This window comes from Haemaphysalis longicornis, unplaced genomic scaffold (assembly GCF_048455015.1).
Source record: "Haemaphysalis longicornis isolate Haplotype H1 unplaced genomic scaffold, Haemaphysalis longicornis Haplotype H1 scaffold_12, whole genome shotgun sequence".
NCBI classification, from domain to species: domain Eukaryota; kingdom Metazoa; phylum Arthropoda; class Arachnida; order Ixodida; family Ixodidae; genus Haemaphysalis; species Haemaphysalis longicornis.
Window position 1 is genome coordinate 41,285,657 of NW_027526225.1, and position 19,683 is coordinate 41,305,339.

At 47.4% G+C, this 19,683-nt stretch overlaps 1 long non-coding RNA gene across 1 annotated transcript in view; it reads left to right on the forward strand.

The window, feature by feature from the left end:
* The first annotated feature begins 987 nt into the window (after positions 1 to 987).
* The window catches only part of LOC144161930 (uncharacterized), an 89,559-nt gene continuing 70,863 nt past the window's right edge, over positions 988 to 19,683 (forward strand). The window contains exon 1 of the long non-coding RNA XR_013320534.1: positions 988 to 1,083. This is a non-coding gene — a long non-coding RNA (uncharacterized LOC144161930). The remainder of the gene's footprint in view (positions 1,084 to 19,683) is intronic.

The following is a 19,683-nucleotide window of genomic DNA, read 5'->3' on the forward strand; positions in this document are numbered from 1 at the left end:
TTTTTTATCTCACAAGAACCAAACGCAAAACCACTTTTATTTAAATAACACTGCAAATACTATCTATGTATTGACGTTTTGTGTGGCAGAAGCCCAATATTACCTTTTTATTTACAAATGTAGGAACTATTGAATATTTTTCTACATTTACTAGGTTGACAATGGTCTACCTGTAAAACGCCCCTATCAAAAAAGATTTTACTTTTTGGTTGGCGGCTGCATCGAGGGAAAAAGAGAGACGGAAATAGGTACACACAGACCGACTACTATTTTACTTTTTGAGGAGCCCCTAAGAACAATATCGCCTTTAAAATTGCTTCATTATGGGAAAGATGGCGCTCAAGACACCACAGCCCTGGAGAAATAAGAGCGAGGCGTGGGGTTGATATAACTTCCCACCAGAACCTTTCTATTTTGTAGAAGCGCTGCTACGACACATGCGCTTTACAATACATCTTTATCCTTGTTATATAACGCATCAACCAACCCACACTATGAGATATTATTTTAGGCTTTGTTGTTTGATTTACCATCGTAAATTAACCACTAGGTCCGTTGCTTTTGGTCCCAAAATGCGAAATTACGGTTCTTGATTTTAGGTTCCCAATGACGTTTTTGGGATTCGACTGGTAATTTTTAGGATTCTAGTGTGTTTATGCCGTGAATATTTCCTCCTTTTCAGCTAATAACTCAAACATCTTCTCGAAAACGCCTGAAAGAAATAAAGTCTTATCACCGACGTGTGCTCAGTAAAATTACTTTTGCAATGGCAAAACAATAGCTGCTTCGTGCCTATATTCGAATATATAGAGGCGTTTTTGGTATAGAACAGAAAAACAGAATTGTTACCGACCACTGAAAACAGCTTTGTTTGTGCGCAAATTTAACAGATGTGTCTTTTTCGCATCTCTCAGAATACAATGGGACGAACTTTTATGCACCATTTTTCCCGAAGTTTGCGGAGAGCCCAGCGCATCACACAGTGTCACTAAAGCGGACTTAGAAAGATCATGTGGGGGTTCGCTTTCATACTTTTTTCATTTTTTGCGAATGTCACCTTGGGTTGGTGGGAAGATAGAGACGGTAAGTACGCAAGAGCTCTAGGACACTTAAGAAGTAACAGGTACTATCAACAAGCGTTTTTCGTTAGTAACCACTAAAAGTGCTTTCGAACTTCAAAAAAATCTTAGGGGGCTAACGGCAGTCACCGAGGTTTGTACCCAGTTGCCGCTGTTGGGGTATGTTCAGCATTGTAATGATTTATATGTACTGAATTATAATTTTGTCAGGAGAGTGTGGGGAAAAGGAAGCTGGAAATAGCGCGAGAAATAGTCTAGCTCCATAAGACGACACGGATCGCTATGGGGCTACGGCAACCAGAGCTGAAATATTATGGAGGTAAACTGAACGGTAGCTTATAAATTGTATGATTGATTGTGTTTTGTTTAATGCGCCGACGCAACGCAGGCGATGAGGCGCGCCGTAGTGGAGGGCTCCAGATTAATTTTTACCACCTGGGGATCTTTATAGTGCGCCGAAATTTTGTGCACACGGGCGTTCTTGCTTTTCGCCTCCAGCTCAAAACCGGCCGCCGCCGTTGGGAATCAAACCCGCGACCTCGTCCTCAGCTGCGCAAAGCCTCAGCCACTTAAACACCGCGGCGGGTTAGGTTATAAATAAACGAAAAAAGACAGGAAGTCTGCCGCTTTACAGCGTTCCCGGCATTATTGCTTATTTTTTCTAGCTGTGCTACCAACACAAGTAGACAAACGGTTGCTGTAATGTGAGATAGGGGCTATCTTTATGGGAAGTGAGCTCTCTCCGTTACGAGAAGGGTTCCAAGATTATTTTAGGTCCGGCAATCTCTACTAAAATAAGCAGATATTAATTTGGCGCCGGACGGGTCTAAAGCAGTAAGAGCCTTCTCCTGAAATTATGGCGCTATGTACGTGACGGAACTTCTATGTAGACAATTAAAAGCGCTAATTTTGCCGTCCTAAATACCGAGGAAGAATAGAACTTAGAAACAGCTGTCAAAACTAGGAAATGTAGTTGCTCCTCTGATTCGTGTTTGATTGTAGCGCTATTTTTTATATTTGCGCAGCATCAACTTGTCTGACCTAATAGCATAAAAGATTTGGTCTGCACTTTTGTGGGAAGTAGCATAACTGTTTCCGGAAGTAATTAGGCACTTCCGTTTTTGGAATGATTCGTGCCGCCCTTATTAGACGCACAACTTCAAGATAAATCGCAGACCAGTCGGGTACTTTTTAAAAACAATCAAATCATCCCCGTTGAATTTCGACGACGGTGGAAACGCGAAGATTTCTTCTATGCAAAGTTCACACCTCGAAGTGCCAGGGTCAAAGCCGCTGCAATCACACTCAAAGCGTCAACGATCAAAGGGCAAAATACCTGCGAGTCAAAGAGGACCGTAATTGAACCACACGCGAGGACGCCGAGCGCTCCCAATTCACAGTGGCTGTTGTTAGCCCATCGTCGTCGAAATGATTTCAACATTTGTGGGACCAGTTGGGTTTTCCAAAAGTTCCACTCCAAACTTTGCCTGTGTCCAAGGCCAGCGCACTCGCAACAAACAAAAATAAAAAGCAGCACGGCGACCGGCATGCGATGTCCGCTGTCCTGACTCCGTTTTCCATACGGTACTTGGTCGTGCACTCCCATGATGACGTTCTCTACGAACTTTCGTTTCTTTGCCTGCACAGTCTGTTGAGATCTCCGTTAGCAGATCGTAATACCGGCGTGGATGAGCGCCTCGCCGTTGAGTACTCCGGCGAGATGGTGGCCATTGCGCAGAGTGCCTTGTCAGCGATCTGTAAGCCCCTGGATTAGGTTACGATATTTGTAAACCTCCCCACCATCTAGGATTCATATATTTCAAAGCCAAGCTGTGTATAGACCTTACGTTCGTGTGTATTACCTGTGTGTATAACACTGGAGCACGCAGAGTGCAAGGCACTGCCATGCGTAAGCCTGCGAATTGGGTAAAAATGTTACATTGGTTCCTCAATTCATGCGACTTTCCTAGAAATATTGCACATGTTTTTCTTCATCACTCATAATATTTTTTTAAAATAAAAACGTTACTTTGTATTTATATGGGGGATATGTAAGTGATGCCACCTGGAAATTTTAACGCGATAGCGTTATTATAGTTATTCGATTTCCACGTAGCTGCTAGCCGTCCGCTATAACACCTGCTCATCAAGCGCCCACAGAAACACGTCATCGCTGTCACCGGGGAGTTACTACTGGGACAGTGAGATGCGAGGGCTTGCCTGATAATGGCGCAGTGGCAACTGAACTGTAGGAAATGAGGACAATAACACAACGGCTGAGATGATAGAAAGTACGCACTTTCAGCAGGTGGCCTACCTGAGCAGGGAGATTTATTTTATGCCAGGGCAGTGGTAGCTCGCTCGACAGGCATGTGCGCCAGCAGTTTCCGCTACTGATACCATCTCACCAAAGCACCTCTCCCGTGGAAGATAAAAATCGCCATTTTTGTTCATTGCTGGGCTGAAGCCAGACATGGCCTACTAGGCGTGCAGTAATGAAAGGTTCAGAATTATTTCCGACAACCTGGGGACCATTACGCTCGCCGCAAAAGAGGCGCACCGGCGTTTTTTTTTATTATTTTTACTCCATCAGAAGAATGGCCCCCGTGGCCTGTAATCGAACCCCGTGCTTGGGCTCTGCAGTGCAACGCCTTCAACCCTGAACCACCCCCGCGTGTTTTCCACGGGAACTAATAATGGGACAAAAAATTAAGGCCAGTCTTACAAAAATTAGGGAAGGCTTAGATTATAAGCAGTAACGAAGTGAAATGAAACCTAGTGTATTGCCCATAAATAAATCAATTTTTAAACAACTTTTGGATATTCCCGTAGTTGTGTTTCCGCCGAAAACTGTGTTTGGGAAACAATGGTTAGCGTCATGCAGCCAAGTTAAAAATTATCCTGAGTATAGGTACCGATGTCCTCCCAAAGAACAGTCACATAAGAGTCATCGGCGTGGCTCGAGTCAAGAAGCACAGCAGATCTCACAATCGGCAAAATAGAAAATACATAAATAATTGACCACATTACGAAATGACTAATCAGGAGAAGATGAGGAATTAGAAAAGAAACGATAAGATTTATGCAGCCGCAGACCGTGAACCGAAATTAGAAGCGCCTACCTTGCAATAAGCTTACCAACACCAAAAAAAATGAAATGAACAAAATCAGGGCAGCAGTTAGGGTAACCCTCCATCTCGCAATCTTTAAACTGGGACGAACTGAGAAGCGGAGTACCACCGGGGTAATAAATTGTGGGGACCAGGGTTCTTACGGCGACCAAGCTCGACTCGTGAGACTCGGCCGCAAGGCTTGCGCGGCTGAACTCCGCCACGGACCGCCGACCGGCGTAGCGGCAGAGAACAGCAAGGAACACACAAGACATAACGAAACGGCCAAACTCGCGCTTATTGGCGCTCCACCAATAACTTGGTTGACTCCTCGCTCGTCCTGACCCAGCCGTCCGGCGAAGATCGGGAGGCCGGTGCAATGGCGCAGACAAAGGAAAGGGAAAGCCGGATCTCCGGTACTCGCGTCTGCCTTCGTCGCTTGCTGGAACCCAAGAGACCCCTTCTTCGTCCCGCGCACCCAGACCGGCCCCCCTGGGCCACCGACGAGCGGTCACGTGAGGACGGACAACAGCGCCACCGCTGCGACACGCCTGCCCCGCGGCGAAAGACGCATCCGCCGAAGGGAGAGAGCGATATTTCCTCCCTCGCCTCGGCGGCGGGCGGCGAGAAATTGGAAATGCGCCAAGACTCTGGGTTTCCCACAAAATAGAATTCCGAGGGATGGATACAGTACATAAGGAACGTCATTAACTTGATGCAGGGACGAAAAAAATCCGAGGCAAAGAATAGAAAAGGGCAGCCCAGCACAGTACCGGGGGAAGGTCAATCGTCGAGGTCTTTGTCGTGAAGTGGCAGTAAATTGGATGTTGTTTTCGGTTTTGATACTGATAGTAATAATGATGGAGGTGACTACGTTCTGGGATTGTACTTCCATAACATTTTTTTAAGAAATCAGAGGAGAAACAACTCTCGTAGCACCAAGGGTGTGGGCCGGAATCACCTACCACGCGATAAAAAATCGACTGCACGGCATCATGTGCATGCCACTGATCCAGCGACTCTGCGTTAAAACTCCCTGCCAAAAACATGGATCGAAACCTTCACAAGGAATGCTGATTCGGAGGGATCAAGTTCGTTTGAGGGAACTTTCAATATCGTGAGAAGACTCTGTAAGGTTCGAAAGTGAAAGGAAGCAATTGTAGTTGACTACTCTGGCAATCTCTGTGAACCTCCTACATACAGGAACAAAAATGTTGAAGACATCGTTTTGACAATCCGTCTAATGTAAGTGTCAAATAGAAGCCTAAAAAACATCCCAGGCTCTCGAAAGGTGTTATATTGATGGCTGCAGGAACAGCACGTAAACACTACGGTAAAATACTCCCACATGCAATAAAGAAAGTTATCGACGTCAGCTGGGCAGCAGGACACAAGGTTCTGAAATAGAATGAGCAACCGACGAAGAGTTGCGCGACCTTGTATGCCAGGCCCTTGCTTCCGTGACTGACGGAGTGCCACCAGAAAAGTGTTAATAAAACGTCTTTACACTCTACACCGACAAACACAATTCTTCCTATTGCCATAAGATTGTCTCAATTCCAAAGAATCGTAAACGCTGTGCAATTAAAAAGACAAGTATCTCGAAATCCCCCGCACGGGGCACCTTGAGTAATAATGGTGGCGCTATTGGCGACACCACGGACCACGAGCCCCCCAACATATACTGTAACCTATCGTGGTGATGTGTTTAGAGATGAAGGGTAACAAACCACAAACGGTGGCCGTTGGAGTCTTGGTCAAGCTCCGGCGGATGGGCTCCCTGTCTGTTTACCAGGCAGGGATATCCGGGACATCAATTAATATCCGGGTAAGGTTGCAGGAGAAAGAACCCTCGTGCCCTACTTTTCTCGAATTCGCACGTTTTTTTCTTTATCTCCCCTGCAATGATCGGCCCCCAATAGGGGCCGATCATTGGCACCCGAAAGGGTGCTGCGTCCTGTGAGCCTGTTCTGCTAAGCACCCCACCGGACATCTGAAGGTTAGATGAATGACGCACCGTTCTCGCCAGCGTCGCAGTGAAAGGAACGGTCTGCGGCGTCCAGGATAACAGAGAACGTAAACAAACCTTCTAAGAGTCCAAGCCCCGAAAGCCCTTAGGTAAATAATCACAATCCAGTAGCTCTGAACCACTTAATAATGGGAAAAGAAAATATTGTTTAATGGAACTGCAGAGGTCCTCCAATGTATCTTAACGATGTGTACGAGATCCTGCACGCTAATCAGCGAAGTGTAATCTGTGTTTAAGAAACATTAAACCTCCAAGCACAGATATTTTTCGAATAGTTGTATGGTATTCAGAACGGACAGGGATAGCAGCACACACTTTTCGGGTGGTGTGGCAATAATCGCCATGAAATTCATAGCGTGCCACCCTATCACTCCGAACTCTGTCGTTGAGGCTGTAGCAATTCGCACAATAATATTTAATAGGTCGATAACGGTGTGCTCATTATCGTGCACTTTCAAGCTGTGACTTCGAGGCGCTGGTTGACGAGCGCCCAAAACATGCATCCTCACAGGCGACCTCAATGCGCAAAGTTCTTTTTGGGGCTCTTCTCGCACGGATGCACGAGTTCGGCTGATAGAGAAGTTTCTAACTTCCTCTGCAGCATGCCTTTTCAACAAGAAACAGCAGACATACCATAACATTGGACACAACACATACTCATATGTTGACTTGCCCATTGGTTCCAAAGTTCTCTATCCTTGTCTCGAGTGGGGCGTGGGCATGGACTCTTATGATAGTTACAAATTCCCCCCTTCATTATTATACTGGTAAAGGCCGAAGCAGTTCATCTTCCCATGATAGCTTCAACGAAGCAAAAGCAATGTGTAATACATTTACAGAAACATCCAAACTACAAGACATCCATAAAACACCTACACGTGGAAGAAGCTACCCAGCTCACCGCGAACAACCTCGATGCCGCCGAAAAGTCCTTTCCCAATGCCTCTGGTGCCCCGTGTAACCAAAGGAGGCCGTGGTGGAATGAGGACGCTAAGAGGGCGCGAGAGGCCCAGAGCAGGGCGTCGAGTACCCTCTGTCGGTACCCCACGTCGGGTAACCTCTAATTGTTGGAAAGGGCAAAGGCGTTTGGAAAACGTGTGCGCCGTTAAGCGAAACGAGATAGTTGGCGCTGATTCGTAACATCACTACACTGATCCGCAGACACACGCAAGGTGTGGACACAAATACGCAAACTTAAAGGTCAACAAACACACCGCCTGTCTCTGGTCAATACGACAAGGGACACACTAGAAGACCAGGCTAACACACTTGCACAACACTTCCAACATGAGTGCAGTTTAGCACACCACACAAACACTCATAAAACGCAAATAATCTACCGAAAAGAAGCCATTAGGTCACAACATATACAACAACTTCTTTAAACTCAGAGTTTTCACTGAATGAGCTGAGGGCTGCTCTGAGCACGTGTAAACCCTCAGCTCCATGCCCAACCAACATCGCATATGCAATGATACAGCACCTTCACGCAGACGCTGTTCTAACACACCTCGCGTATATAACAAGATATGGCTTTCCAGTCCCTTTCCCATGTCTTGAAGGGAGGCTATATTTGTAGCTTTACTGAAAGAATGTAAGGACCCTTCTTCTTCCTCTAGATCACGACCCATTGCCCTGACCATCCTCCTCTGCAAGGGCCTTTAGAAGATGATAAAGCGCATGATCATGTACATCCTTTCGTACAATGGTGTTCTCGAAAGCTCACAGGCAGACTTCTGGGTGGGGCGATCGACGAACGATCAACTCATCGCACTTGACTCGTACATCAAGGATGCCTTCGTAACCGGGAGGATTAGGAAGGCTTATGACACGGCTTGGCGGCACGGGATCCTCATGTTAAACGCCATTTTTACTTACTTGTCAGAGAGAACCTTTCCAGCGAGAGTTGGTTGGGCACTCTGAAAGATTCACGTGTAAGAAAACGGCGTGCCGCAATGTGCAGTGATGAGCTGGAATATTTTCCTAGTTTAGATGAACTCTCTTGGAAAGCACTGCCACCCACAATCTCTTATTGCATGTATGTAGAGGACGTCCAGATATCCTTAAATAATGTAGTAGGTCAATCTGTGAACGTCAAGTGCAGCTGGGCATCAAAAAACTTGCAGGTCGGAATACAAGAATGGTTTTAAACGTAAACATGAAAAAAGCTCTTGCCTTGTGCCCTCCACGAGATGTTGGGTCCATCGAACCCACACATTGCTGCTGGCGTGTCCATTCCAGTGAAAAAGTAGCACAAGCTTTAGGTGTTGTGTGTTAGCAAAACCTTACATTCGCTTCCCACGTCAACGAACGTAAGCATAAATGTCATAAAACAATGAATATTCTTAAGGTTTTCTCGTACCAATCCTATGGTGCCGACGAAAAACTCCTGCTGCGCGTGTATTCTGCTTTGGTTCGGTATTGTTTAGACTAGGGCAGTGTAGTGTATGGGTCGGCTGCTAAAACAGCATTTTGAAAGCTTGATCCAGTGCTAAAGTTGCGGCTTCGTGTTGCGTTGGGTGCTTTCCGCGAGAGCCTGGTGCGAAGTCTGTATGTTGAGCGTAACAAGTGGTGCTTTGAGAACCAATGGACGGGCATAAACTTCCTCGCGCTTTTAAGATTTCATCGCTGTATAACCATCTTTTTTTGTCCTCAATTTAATATTATTTCCACACCTCTGCTGTTTTTATAATGCGCATCCGTTCCTCTGCCCTTTTCACTCAGAGTGAAAGAGCGAGCTTGGGATGTCAGCGTTTTGTTTTTAGACGTGTACAGATAATATGTTTCACATATTTTACCGGCTTGGCAAGTTCACTTTGAATCATGTGACTTTTCATTTTGGAACTTGACAAAGTTTACAGTGGTGCTTCTAAAACATCACTGTGGTGTCTTGTGCAGGTTATGGTTCAACTTTAATGCTGCCAGAATTATGAGCCTACACAAAATCATTTTTTAGCAGACGCATATAAAATTTTATTCAATGTACGACGCATTCTTGAGAATGAAATTCGGAGTTCTATCATCTACAGATTTCTTGAGTGTTGTATGACCATTGCCATCCACAAGCACCGACAAAACCACATAGGTGATTTCGCTGTCAGCACCATTATGTCTGTTTATGCACAAAAGCATGAACTCTTCCTGTGCAGGGTCTCAGGACACGCTAGGATCGCTAGCAACGAGTTGGCAGACGACAGAGCCGCTGCTGCTGTGTTCAGGAACATTGTAGACATAAAGCGGTACCTTAAACAGACCTCAAGGCACCTATAGGACATTACTTGCGTTGAACATGGCAAGCACTCAGGTGTTCACAGACAGGCAGCAAAATACCAGCAGTAAAGCCACACTTGGGACGATAAGCGACCTACTCTCCTAACAGACACACAGGTGTTGCCTTAGCAAAATTACGAATAGGTCACACACATGCAGCACACTACCACCTGCTCACTGGATCACCAAGACCCTTGTGCAGCCGTTGCGAATAGGGCCTATTCATAATCCACATATGTATTCAATCGCAAGACAAATGACACAACGCAACGCAAACACCCCCCATAACTATAAGCATGCATATTCTACAACATCCGTCGTACTTTTACGATACGAGCTATTGTTTTCTGTGAAACCTGTTTTTAAAATACTCTGCTACATCAAATTTTTAGATCTAATTTCTTATCATGCATCTTAACCTGGCATTTACACCAGTCATCTTCATTGTCTTGGGTTTTACTTCACTCTTGCTTTTACTGGAATACTTTTTTTAATTTCGCTCTCACGAAATAACTCACTTTCGGCGGTCTTTGCCCTCAGTGCATACATGATTCTCAGCAGTGTCTCCATATCTATGTGGGCGAAGATAGTAGTTCACACATTAACCTAAACTGTGCTAAATTCAGAAAAACGTCCGCCGGCTTCCACTAAGCCCAGCCAACCACAAGGGTATACTCAGGGGAAAACAATTCAAACATTACATATTCCACTTCTATCAGGATATAGGAGGCGGCATTTACCAGCTCTTCACTCACGATCAGCGCGAGATGACTGTGAGCACAAGGAAAGATGGTACTGCATCAGCAACACTGTAGACTTCCAGTTCCACCTTTCAGACCTCTAACGTCTGTGTACGATCTTTTCCTAAGCCCTGACGATTCCTTTCTAAAAAATTCTCTCTCTCCCTCTCTATTCATATCTCTCCCCTCTCTCCCCCGCTCTCTATCTATCTATCTATCTATCTATCTATCTATCTATCTATCTATCTATCTATCTATCTATCTATCTATCGGTCTGTCTGTCTGTCTGTCTGTCTGTCTGTCTGTCTGTCTGTCTGTCTGTCTATCTGTCTGTCTATCTATCTATCTATCTATCTATCTATCTATCTATCTATCTATCTATCTATCTGTCTGTCTGTCTGTCTGTCTGTCTGTCTGTCTGTCTGTCTATCTGTCTATCTATCTATCTATCTATCTATCTATCTATCTATCTATCTATCTATCTATCTATCTATCTATCTATCTATCTATCTATCTATCTATCTATCTTCCTTTATCTCCCTCCCCCTCCAACCTCTCTCCTCTTTCTCTCTCTCTCTCTCTCTCTCTCTCTCTCTCTCTCTCTCTCTCTCTCTCTCTCTCTTCGAAAAAGCACGAGAACGTAGAGTCGACCTAGGCGTTAGGAAATAAACACCTTAAAACACTGACACCACCAAATTGGCCAACTGACACCGCCAACACTACAAACAGTTGGGCGTTCAGCTTCGCATAGAAACAGTCGCTCGTGCGTGTTTGTCTTTTGAACTTTTTCAAGGCAGCGGATTAGCTTTTTCTGGAATGCTATTTGAGAATTCCGTCAAATTTCTCAACCAAATAATGCACATCCTACAAAACAGCATTTTTGGCAACGTAACAGTAATAAAGCCAATAATAGGTTTCCCTTGCGCCATGTTCTCAACGGAAGTTCATGAGTTGTGCGCTATATGTTGTGCGCTAAAGGTTTCCCATTGCCGATTCGATCATGCTGCAAACCCATTCAACTGACCAAATTACATCCGCACGGATAGTCAATTTGCCCTCAGAGAATTCGCAACTAACTCCTTACCTGCGCACATTCATCACGAGCTGACATACTACGTGGCAGCCCACAGTCACCTGCGCGTATTTCTAGAATGGGTCCCCGGACACCAGGGAATTGTAGGGAATGAAAGGGCTCATGACCTTGCTCTTGCAAATCGAAACCCGAGCGACCCTCAAACCTGGCCCCGGGACTACAGCCCTAAGGAAGAACGCGCCGCCCATCGCAAGGACCGGAGGCAACAGCTGAAGGACCTTCGCAGATCCCGCCGTAATCTTCCTCCTTCCACGTCTGACCTCACACGCCGCGAAGGCACTTACATCCGCCAGGCTCAGACTCTCTCCCTCCCTTGTGACCTCGTTCTTCACTATATCATGACCCGAGATGGCACGCCCCACTGTCAGATGTGTAGTGCCTATCCCGACGTTAAACACACCTACTGGACTTGTCCTCGCACCAGGCGATCATCTCACTTTCTTCATCCACTCCTTTAACCATCCCACATTCTATACTCATGGGAAAACTAGGCCGCTCCTCCGCCTGATCTTCGCCCCATCCTTTGGCCTCGCCTCGCCCGGCACATTGCCCACGTGCGGGGCCCTGACACCTGCGGAATTCCCACCTGAACGTCTTCCAGGCCCACCAGAACCACATTTTCGGCAGCCCGGACATGGGCCGCTTTAAATAAAGTTTGATCTCTCTCTCTCTCTCGAGCGCTTAAAATTGCACGCACTGCGTGGGGGAACATCATCTTCATCACCAACTGTTTTTTTAGTAAATGGTGCCAGGTCCCACCACTTTTATCGGACTATTTGTGCCCGTGCACTGGTGTATTTGGCGCATATCAGCGAGTATCTACGTATTGAGTACGCGCCAGCGGCGTGGACGAAACTGCTTTCCGAGTTTCCGGTCGCATATCAGAGTCTTCGTTATGAGTATGCGCCAGTGGTGTGCTCGCGATATATTTCCGGATTTTTGGGCGACGAGGGTGCACACAAAATGTGAAAAAAGAAAACGAAAGCACATTAAACAATTTGAATTAAAAATAGATGTCAGTGTTCAAAACATTAAAGAAGTTAAATTCATCATAAGTAGCCCCATTTGCCTCGATCCAAGCTATGTAACCTCGACAATCCGCACAACGCCTTACATACCGATTAAGGGGGTGGGTGGAGGGGGTAACCCGTTCTTAGCATCCGCAAAGACCGTATGCACGCTGTTTACCGAAATGTGCAATTTTTTCAAGCTCAATCATATGAAATGAAAATAGTACACAAAATTTATATCACAACTTGCTGCAAGATGCATTCAAAGTTTTGACTTCCCCAACGCGCCTTTTGTAAATTTGTTGCGAGAGAGAATTGTGTATTGTAGTTGGTATTATTAAGAGACTTAAGTTGTGACGACTTTCGAATGCACAGCCCCTTTTATCATGGCGCCGGTGAGCTTTAGTGTAGTTAGTTTTCGTAGGTCCAACTGAAGAAGTATACTCACTGCAACATCATGCGTTTGCATTTGTTTTTTGAAAATGCAATGATGTAAACAACACAAAACAGAATAGGGATAAATGAAGCATATTAATACGGGTAAAGCGGGTGCAAAGTTGTTTATTGCGCTTCGAAGAAAACTGTCGCAAACTGCGTAATCGACTCCAAATAACACGTACCGCTTGCGCCTTCGTACGCTTTAGCCGAACGGTTTGTCAGTTAACAGGCATCTCGGCCTAACGCAATGTAAATGTAAAAAATTAAAGTGGTTCCACTCGACGTGAAAGCTGTCCGAAGTGCGGAGCTGAGATTTGTGATAGGGGATTTGGCGCCGTTCTCCTCTCTTTGCTAGAACACCTCACGCTCTACGCCTCGCTGTCTCGCTCCTGTCTTGCCTAATTAAACAGAGGTTTGTGCAATGCATTTTCAATTTGCCGCCTTCGCAGTGCTCGCGCGCCTTCTGCCGGAACAGCATGAGTGAGAGTTCGGTTGTTTTTGTAGTTGCTTGTATATCGCACGGGCTGGAGACTCGCTGCGCCATTCCCGACGGGTCGCTGTTTTTTTTCGCGCCGCGCCTTTTTTTGCTTACTCTAAAAAAGCCTACCCAATGAGCATTCTTAACCTAATGAACGGGGGGGGGGGGGGGGGGGCACCAGGAAAGTACATATACTTTGCATCAAATTTACCTGCTGTTTTCTTTGAACCAACGCTGACACGTATAGTGAAGGTGGCAGCGGTTCCATGAAGTATCGAACTGTTATGCTTTTGCAAGCCTCTTTTTCAAGGATCCTGGTAACGTTTAGCCCGACGGATGAATCGGGGGACAAGTGTATACCTTTTTGAAGCCTCTGCTTGTGTTCGTGACGTGCGGGGCTCTGTTTGGGTGCGTTACGGTGCTTGAACGTGGTGTCTAGATGGCGGAACAGCGGACGAGGTACGACGACAATCCGGGCTCCTAAAGCACTCTGTGTATCGGGCATGCGCTGTGTGCCTAAACTTTATCACGACAGCGCGACACGCGCAGTGCTCTTGGTTGTTATCACGCTCTTGCCTATATAACGATATGCCAATAAACCCTCCACTCATTCTTGTTCCTGCCATCATGTAGTTGTCTCGATCCTTTACGAGCCGCTCGTCGCTTACAATACATGGTGCCAGAAGTGGGATCGGGGCAACGACAACGATGGAATTACTGAAGGCTCCGCCACCCTTGCAACTGACCGGTAACCTCTCCGAGCAATGGAAACGCTTCAAACAGAAGTTTGACCGGTTTCTCGTGGCGACCACAACGAAAGAGCAACCTCGGAGTGAAGCGGCAAAAGCGGCGCTTCTCCTGAGCGTGGCGGGTGACGACGCCTTGGACGTGTTCATCACCTTCACGTTTGAAGCACAGGAATGCAAGGAAGACTACGCAACCGTTGTTAGCAAGTTCGAGTCCTACTGTTCCGAGGTGAGCAACGAAGTGCATGAACGATATGTGTTTCGCTCGAGGAGGCAAGCAGACGGAGAACCGTTTGAAAAATTTGTTCGAGACCTCAAGAAGCAAGCTGGGCAGTGCAATTTTGGAGACCAGCGTGATTCTATGATCCGGGACCAAATAGTGTTCGGCACGAATAACCCGAAGTTGCGCGAAAAAATGCTTCGGGAACAGCAGTTAACGTTAGGGAAGGCAGAAGAATTTTGCAAGGTAGCCGAATCTGTGACGCAGAGAAACGAGGTCTGGGGCGCTACGCACAGCAATATTGATACTATTGCAGGGCCCGCATATGTACCAAAAGGCAAAAATGCCCGGGATAGCAACACTCAGTACCGCTGCAAAAAGTGCGACCGGCGCCACAGACCGCGGCAGTGCCCGGCATACGGAAAGAAATGCAACATGTGCCACTTGCTTCACCATTTTGCAGTGTGCTGTCCAGGAACATCTAAAATTGCCGATGTCAGCAAAGACGACTTTGATGATAACTTCGCCATCCTTGAGGTCGGCGCTCGGAAGGGAGGAAGCAAAGACTGGATGGTTGAAGCTGAGGTTGCGGGCAAAAAGGTGTCTCTCAAAGTAGACACCGGGTCACAGGCCAGCCTCCTCCCATTTTCAGTGTACAGGAAACTGCGTGCTGCCGAGCAACTGAGGTCTACCAGCTCGGTGCTACGGGCCTACAACGGAGGCGTCATAGCGCACTTCGGAGCAACGTCGCAGAAAGTGACCATCGGCAATGCTTCCACCACAGTGCGGTTCTTTGTCGTCAAAAATGATCGTCAAGCCATACTAGGACTGGATGCGAGTGAAGCCCTGGGCCTTTTTCAGCGCACAGTGGCCAGTATAGGTGCTTCAGAGTATGTGCCGGTTAAAAATTTCAAGCACCTCTTTCAGGGTTTAGGATGCCTGAAGCAACCGTACAGCATTGTCTTGCAACCAACAGCTGTTCCTGTGGTGCAACCAGCACGGCGTGTCCCCCTGTCCCTGCGGGAGCCTCTTCAGGACGAGCTGCATAGACTGGAGCGCGAGAATATCATCGTCAAAGAAAACGAGCCTACGGACTGGGTAAGCCCCTTGGTCACTGTCAAGAAAAAGGACGGCAGAATTCGGATTTGCATGGACCCGAGAAAAATTAACGAGCACATCAAAAGAGAGCACTACCAGCTTCCGAGACGTGAGGACATGGAAGGTGAATTGGCGGGGGCCACTGTGTTTAGTTGCTTGGACGCGAATTCAGGCTTTCACCAGATTGCACTTGACGAACAGACATCCAAAATATGCACTTTTGCTACTCCATTTGGCAGGTACCGTTACCTCCGATTGCCATTCGGCATCGCCTCAGCGCCCGAAGTTTTCCAAAAAGCGATGAGTCAAGTCTTTGAGGGCCTTCCCGGTGTTCATGTGTACATCGATGACGTGTTGGTGTGGGGAGCAAACAAAGAAGAACATGATCAGAGACTGTTGGCAACCTTGAAGGCGGCCGAAAAGGCAGGCTTAACGTTCAACGCAAAAAAGTGCAAGTTTGGGGTTACAGTTCCTTGGCGATATAATAGGGCGTGAAGGCATATCGCCAGACCCAAAGCTTGTAAAAAGCGTGCTTGAAACGCCGGAGCCCAAAAACAAATGCGACGTTCAGCGCATGCTCGGTGTGCTCAATTACTTTGCCAAGTACGTGCCACGCTTGTCTGAGCGGACTGCGCTTTTGCGTGCGCTTATCAAACAGCGCGCGGTGTTTGAATGGACTGACAACCACCGCAAAGAGTGGAAAACCATTTTGCAGATTCTAAGCACGACGCCCGTGCTTGCTATTTTTGATCCCCGGAAGCAGTCCAAGATAACGTGCGATGCATCAAAAGACGGCGTGGGCGCAGCCCTGTTGCAGTATCACCATGGTAGCGAGTGGCGACCAGTGGCCTATGCATCCCGTGCGCTAACGCAAACTGAACAGCGTTACGCGCAGATTGAAAAAGAGGCCCTCAGCATTTCTTTCGGCTGCGAGAAGTTTCACCAATTCGTGTACGGTCACAAAATCATCATTGAAACTGACCATAAACCCCTCCTGTCCATTGCTGCGGAAGGGATTTGTGAGATGCCACCCCGCCTTCAGAGGTTCTTCTTGAGGCTTTTGAAATACGATTTCCTATTGCAGTACGTACCAGGAAAACACCTCATCCTGGCTGACATGTTGTCTAGGACGTCACCGGCTATGCTGGACGACCGCGCTGGTGCCGCAGATGACGTGGAGGTGCACGCTGTGCAAATCCTGGGCTACTTGGTCACGGATGCTACGCGGCAGAAGCTGGTGCACGAAACTGCTCGTGACTGCTACCTGAGCACTTAATATCTGACCTGTCAAATTGTGAAAGCGTGCAGGGGGAGCTGAAGCCATTTTCCTCGGAGCTTTCCATCGTGAACGGAATACTGCTAAAGGGAACAAAAGTGGTCATACCAAAAAGCATGCGACGTGAAATCCTAGGACGAATTCATGCCGGGCACCTAGGATTGCAGAAATGCAAAGAGAGAGCACGGCGTCTGGTTTTTTGGCCTGGGCTCAGCAACGACATCTCCCTGATGGTTCAGAGTTGCTCTACGTGTCGGAAGTATTCATACAAGCAACCGAAAGAGCCATTAATTATGCGCCCAGTCCCATTGTGCGCATGGTTCCGTGTTGGTGTGGACATTTTTTCGTTTGGGGGCAGTTCGTACATCGTAGCGTATGACGCGCATTCAAACTTCCCCGAAGTCCAGCAACTACGAGACACCACTGCAAACACATCGATTGCGGCACTCAGCGCCATGTTCGCCAGGTACGGCGTGCCTCTCGAGGTGTGCACAGACAACGGGCCGCAGTTTTCGAGCTACGAATTTGCAGAATTCGCAAGAAAATATGACTTCAATCATGTTACGTCAAGTCCGCACTACCCACAGTCTAATGGTCTGGCAGAGAAAGGTGTACAGATAGTGAAGCGCCTCCTGAAGAAAAGTGAAGACTCGGGCGACGACTTTTGGCTAGGCCTCCTTGCCTACCGTTCTACGCCGCTTGAGGACGGCAGATCCCCCGGAGAACTTCTTCAAGGTAGACGTCTCAGATCTGATGTACCAGACTTCGGCGACGTGCAGTCTACGGCGGTCAAGAAGCATCGCCAGTCCAGCAGCGGGACACCTTTATCGCCCTTAGATAAAGGGTCGGTAGTAAGGCTTAGGAACGCAACATGGTCACCGAAAGGAACTGTGACTAGAAGAACTTCTCCGAGGTCTTACGAGGTGGAAACGGAAGATGGTCGTGTGTTTCGACGTAACAGACGGCACCTCCTTGCGACTCGCGAACAGTGTGCAGCAGGCGCAAGTGACGATGACGACTACGGTTCACCCGACAGCACGTCTGTCGACTCTAGTGCACCTTCATCGAGCAGCGCCAGTGGTGTTACAGTGCCTGCACCGTCGCAGCAACAGCCGTCGTCCGCCGATGGCACGGACCCTTTACGGGCCCCTCAAGCAGTGCTGGCAACCCCTCCAAGACCAACGCAGGTGCCAAGGAGGTCGGGGCGAGCAGTCAAGCCACCAAGCCGGCTTCGTTACGATCAAGACTTTAATCAACTAACGTGAACTGTTGTGCTTCTGTATTCCCCCCAGAGGATGTATCGGGCATGCGCTGTGTGCCTAAACTTTATCACGACAGCGCGACACGCGCAGTGCTCTTGGTTGTTATCACGCTCTTGCCTATATAACGACATGCCAATAAACCCTCCACTCATTCTTGTTCCTGCCATCATGTAGTTGTCTCGATCCTATACGAGCCGCTCGTCGCTTACAATACACTCTGTACTTGAAAAAAAAATATTTTGCCCCCCTCTATAAACCGCTCGCATTGTGGGGCCTATTGCGGTGCGCTGAATCTTGTGTATTCATATCCCTCGTCAATTCGTATCTGCCTTGCCACTTGGAATAAAAAAGTCACTTTCCATCCTTCCTTCTGCTTCTTCAGTTAAAAACCAGCACTCTCGCAATATGTTGTTCTTTACACTGCGTTGAAGCACGTATGCGATGAAAAAAAAACACGCACAAAAGCTAGCTTGCAATCTAACTACCGCATGATCTCAGCCATAACTCACAGACTGAACGGAGCAGCTGGACCGAAAGTGGATGCTGCAGACCACTTCACCAAAGCGTACCAATTATTGCTGCGAATTCGCGCGGTGGCTTAGATAAAATGATTGTGGTGCTTTCCGAGCTTTAGCGACTTTGGGATATCCAGTAGTGTCCTTATTTCAATTTACAGGCTAAACTCCCGCATGCAGTGCGGCCTAACAGCAACGCCTTTGGCAACGGTGCAACACCAACACCACCTCCGACGCTTTCCGTGTGAATGATATTTTACATTTTTGGCGCAACATGATAGCCTTCAGTGTCGTACACTCCTAAGGGCCAACGTCTTTTTTATGCCCTCCAATAACAGCATTTTCACCTGTGCAATATGCCAAGTCTCCCCACCCGTATTGACACAAGCGTTACCAGGCCAGGGACGCTACTCCGGACCCCACGCTAACCCACAACGTCCGGCATGCAGTATGGTCCCGCGTCCCGCCACAACGAAATCCTGGGCAGCGAACATCAAATCATCCAACTTATGATATCGCCATCATCCATCCATCACCAGCCTATCTACGCCCACTGCAGGGCAAAGGCCTCTCCCATTATTCTCCAATTACCTCGGTCCTGTGCCAACTGTAACCAATTTATCCCCGCAAACTTCTTGATCTCATCTGCCCATCTAACTTTCTGCCGCCCCCTGCAACGCTTGCCTTCTCTAGGGATCCACTCTGTTACCCTTAATGACCAGCGGTTATCTTGCCTTCGCATTACGTGCCCTGCCCACGTCCATTTCTTCTTCTTAATTTCTACTAATATGTCTTTAACACCAGTTTGCTCTCTGACCCACTCCGCTCTCTTCTTGTCCCTTAATGTTACACCTATCATTTTCCGCTCCATTGCCGGCTGAGTCGTTCTCAATTTGAACCCTCTTAGTGAGCCTCCAAGTTTCTGCCCCGTAGGTGAGTACCGGTAAGATGCAGCTGTCATACACTTCCTTCTTCAGCGACAATGGTAAGCTGCTATTCATTATCTGAGAATGTCTGCCATATGCACCCCACCCCATTGTGATCCTTCTAATTATCTCTGCCTCATGGTTGGGATCTGGGGTCACAACTTGGCCTAAGTAGATATATTCGCTTACCACTTCCACTGCCTGGCCACCTATCTCAAACTGCTGTGTTGTCCCGAGGTTATTGATCATTACTTTAGTTTTCTACATATTAATTTTCAGGCCCACGGTTCTACTCTGTTCGCCCAGTGCGGAAAGCATGCTTTGCAATTCGTACCCCGAGTTACTTAGCAAGGCAATGTCATCAGCAAATCTGAGGTTACTGAGGTACTATCG